Raw genomic sequence first — 4,582 nt, forward strand, 5'->3', positions numbered from 1 at the left:
AATTGTGCTCTTCAGCACCTATTTTATTTTAGAGCTGATTCAGAAACATTCTAAGGAGGAAAAAAGTGAGACTCTACAAGGCAAATGTTTCTTTTGTAAGGCTCTTTATATGTGATGCAATTCTTATTGTGCAAAACAGGCATTTAGTGCATCAGATGTTTGGGTTGGTAATCTTGCCCATGAAGAGGATATTATCTGAGCTGTGGTCAGTGATGATAACCATGAAGGGACGATTGAACTTCAGGACTGGAACATAATTATAGGAGTAAAGTGTTATTGTGATGCCTGTAGCAGCTGCGGCAGTGGCTCCAGCCTCATCAACATCCAGGGTAGCTTGATGGACAACCTACAAGAAATACCAGACATAATCAATTGTCAGAAAGAAATCTGTGCTCATTGTTGATGCTGTTCCTGTTTTCCATCTTTACCTCTGAGACTGCCAGTTGTTGCCCCTCTGCAATACCACTCAAGTCTGCTCTGTCACCAAACATGTCTACCATCCCCATTTCAGTCAACACAGTCTTCAGTGAGTATGACGTTTTGATGGAGAATTTGGGAATATAAACACTGTATTTCCTGGGGAACAGATATGGGACAGACACAACCATGAGGTGACGGACAGGAGCCAACCGCCACATCAATAACCAAGAGTTAGCCGTTGAGTCTCCGTTTTCCACACCTGTATTTCATCCATTTCAGCCATTTGGTAACATGAGCGGCAGAAATTGCATTCTCCAGTTTTGCCATGTCGTCCGGCAACAGCAGCAACATGGAGTGAGAGCTGTTAAATGGGAGGTGAAGGACCGATGTGTTAAACATCTGGTCACGATAGGTTTCAAATCTCTTCTCAATATTCATCATCTGAACTGGAACCTGAAAATTCAAAGTTTCATGTTTGTAAATGAGATTCGGTTGAAGGTTTTGCCGAAGACTGTGGACTTCAAACCTTGGTCTTTTCATCCACCATGAATAAGTCCTCCTTGGTCAGATCTGGATCAAACGGAGTTTCCCATTTTCCTGTTTTACAAGTCATGGAATCACAGTTTGTGGTTGACAGTTAAAACTTTCAAATGAACAAGAAACACGCCTAAATCGCACCACATCCAGGTGTTTACCTTTAAAATAGATATAGCTGATTAGATACATGACTGTTGTCGGATCTAGACTTTCTACCAGTTTGTCAATCTTGCCCACTGGTCTTCTCCTCCACATACTTGTTGATGGTGTTGGCGCTCTCGCTGCTTTTGGTGAAATCAACATTGAATCCATCTGCAAAGTAGGACTTTTTCAAGGTGTCCAGGAACTCAGGCTGTGGTTTGAAGAGGTTGTCCATAAATACAGCCGTCCCTTCACTGGTGACTTCATTGGACGCCTTCTTCGTCTTTTCAAAGAGGCTCTGAAACCTGGTCTACATCCGTCTGGCTCAGCCATGTGCTGTTGAAAGCCAAACCTCTGAAAAGCTGTCGGTGGGTTTCTCCACGCGCTCCGACCGCCAAAGCGGCCAAGGCGACAGACACACTGACTGGGGAGAAGAAGATGTTCTTGCCTTGTGAGTCAGGGTTAGCAGCTAAGCTCCTGTACAGCCTGAAGGCAAACTCTCTGTTGGCTGCAGTGACCAGTGAAAGGCTCTCAGTGCTGTTGTCAGCTGAGGTGTCCTGCTCCTTCTGGTTTTGACCAATGTCGTTCCCCACATGGCCTCTGGCCACGCAGATGATTATGGACAAAATCCAGACACACCGGGTTGCGTTCATCTTAGTGAACAAAGACAGAAGCAGAAGGCAAAGAGCATCTTGGTTAGTGTTTGTTCTGCTGCTCTGCAACCACTTGTGCCTCAACACACACCAACCACAGCGGTGAGGGAACTGAGCATAACCCCCTCGTCATGACGACTGTCGTGATGCTGTGCACTCACCTTCTCCTGCTTCGCTGTTTGGCCCCCAAAGCCCCGACGGTGCAACGGCAGCCGAGGCTTTTACAAAATATCCTCCCCTACAAGGTGCTGGACTTTGCTTTTGTTTGTTCTATCTCTGATGTGCTGCTTCTGTGTAATCATTAGTTTATTAGTGCTCCAACAGTACCTACAAATGATGGAAGCTGGAAAAACCTTCCCAAAGGGTCTAGGTTCATCTTTAAATGGTGCATATTAAAGTGCTGCTATAGGTGTACATTCAAGTGTAGAAGACATGTTTCTGGACCCTGGGAGACAGAGAGTCCTCTTCCTCTGGGGGATCCACTGCTCCCATGTGTCCTGACTGACCTGCATGGATCTCCTCCCCATCCTGCATCTGTGTCCATCCAGCGTCTCCAGTCCAGTACCATTTACCATGAAGGTGAAGCCTGCGCTCACTCTTCAGAAGGAAGGAGACTGAGGAGGAAGGAAAGTTCCTCACAAAAGGGAAGGACAACCTGTTATGTAATCAGGGGCCTTCATCATTGCTGAGGCCGCTGCTGAACATCATTGATTGTCCAGGTAAAGCCAGGCTGCATTACACAAACGCCAGAGAGCAGCTGAACTTTGTCCTCCAAAATATATTTGCACAGCCGTTTTCCACTGTCGTGTTTGCTGCCTGAAGCTCAGAGTAGAGGTTGGATTTAACTACTTCCAAACAGTGGACTGGTCTCACTGGGACAGTCACAAACCAAGAATAAAAACCATTGATGTGTCGTCTGTCCTCATCCTTCCATCTGAGCTCCTCTACCGTGGCGTCCGTCACAGCTGGAATGATGATGACCGTGAGGTCCACATCTGCATCCCGACCACAGATGAGGCAGCAAACCTACAGCTTGTCAGTGTTACTCATCAATAAAACAGCTCATCACTGAACTTTAGTTTGGCTGCATTTTTATTTCATTTGATTTTCATATATGCAGACACCAAAGCCCAGACCTCCCAGTTCTGATCCGTTTCATGTTTGTGAGGCTCCTCAAAGTCGGTTTAAAGTCATTTAAAAGTCTTTCTTTTCCAAATCATTTCTACAAGGAGTAGTTCCAATGGAAAGAGAACATAGACAAACACTTTGCTTTTGAAGCTTTAAATTCAAGATGTTTAATGTTTAAAATGATAATTATTCACTCTTTTTGAATTTGATGCCTGACCCCCTTTTAAGGAAAAGAAGAAACCTGAAGGAGCTCCACAGCTGAGGGGCCCGTCTCCCTGGGACGGACAGATGTGCATTTGCATCAGTCATTTATACAGTGTATGGAGATAAGTCCAGGGCCCAGGGGGGAGCCCAAGGGTTCCGGGCCCAGGGGCCCAGTGTGTGAAACCTCTGGGGCTGAACGAGCCCAGCGGCCTTGCTGGCCACCATTAGACTTTAAGGACAAATCAATACAATAGGTAAATTACACACCCACAAAATGAAGTTTTCTCTGTCCCTATACAATAAAGAGACATTTCCAGTAACCCCATAATAAGAGGAAGGGCCTGATTTACTTTAGTTTTTCGATTATAAAAATCATTGTGACGTTAATATATTTTCTATTATCTATCCGGATTAATGTGGATAATCCTTGAAGATATAAGTTTAATCATGGATGAACTTTGTTATATATTTTACATATGATAAGACACACATTCACCTTCCCATAAAAGTTTATCTTTATAACTGTGGATAAACACCTTTTTGAAAGTTCCCCATTTAACAGAAAAGAATAAACAGTGTGTTAATAGTAGGTGGAAGCAGATGTAGTATTTAAAATGTTTTAAAGTTATTTAAATATACATTCAATTCAGTTTCAGGCTTGGCGGAGCTCCTACAGTCATAAAGTTTGATCTGTTTTGAGTTGCTGTTCCCAGACCTGGATGCTGAAGTGATTTTGGCATCCATCCATCCTCCATCAATTATCCAGGGTAGGGTCGCGGGGGCAGCAGCCTAAGGAGAGAGGCCCAGAGTTCCCTCTCTCCAGCTACTTCTTCCCAGCTCATCCGGGGGATCCCCAGGCGTTCCCAGACCAGTCGAGAGACATAGTCACGACAACGTGTCCCACAGGCCAGTAAGGCCCGATACGACCTCCGAGGGAATACGCCGGGAATCGAACCGAATAGTGCAACATTAAATCTCAGTGCAACATTAAATCCCAAACTATGTACAGGAGTTAAATATTAAATCTAAAATGATGTACAATAGTGCAACATTAAATCTCAATGTTAGAAGTACTTAAGAAGTGAATAACATCTGGCTGGATAATTATCAGGAACACTGGCGGCCTCTGCTGACCCAGTGGAGGAGTGCAAAAAGCTTACAGCACCTGGTATTCCCAGGCGGTCTCCCATCCAAGTACTAACCAGACCCGACCCTGCTTAGCTTCCGAGATCGGACGAGATCGGGCGTTCTCAGGGTGGTATGGCCGTAAGCGAGAGCAGCCGCAAGAAAATGGCCTTTTGAAGTTAATACAACTCAAACTTATTTTCTTGAAACACTTATTCTGGTGGAGGTTGTCCATTTTGCTTTGTCACAGTCCAAACGTCAATGTTGGAGCAGCCTCCAATCCATTCCCCCCAAAAAGAAAAGGCTATATAGCCTATGAGCGTCATATCATCAAATCTGCCTAGAACGGCTCTTGGATGAGAGGTGAAACGTCT

At 44.8% G+C, this 4,582-nt stretch overlaps 1 non-coding gene and 1 pseudogene across 1 annotated transcript; both read right to left on the minus strand.

Annotated features, from left to right (window-relative positions):
* Positions 1 to 87: 87 nt before the first annotated feature.
* Positions 88 to 1,861, minus strand: LOC130520254 (serine protease inhibitor 2.1-like; annotated as a pseudogene).
* A 2,375-nt stretch (positions 1,862 to 4,236) lies between these two features.
* Positions 4,237 to 4,355, minus strand: LOC130520255 (5S ribosomal RNA). The gene has a single exon (XR_008948737.1). It is a non-coding gene; the product is annotated as a 5S ribosomal RNA (ribosomal RNA).
* Between the last annotated feature and the right edge of the window lie 227 nt (positions 4,356 to 4,582).

Source organism: Takifugu flavidus, unplaced genomic scaffold (genome assembly GCF_003711565.1).
Source record: "Takifugu flavidus isolate HTHZ2018 unplaced genomic scaffold, ASM371156v2 ctg325, whole genome shotgun sequence".
NCBI lineage: Eukaryota > Metazoa > Chordata > Actinopteri > Tetraodontiformes > Tetraodontidae > Takifugu > Takifugu flavidus.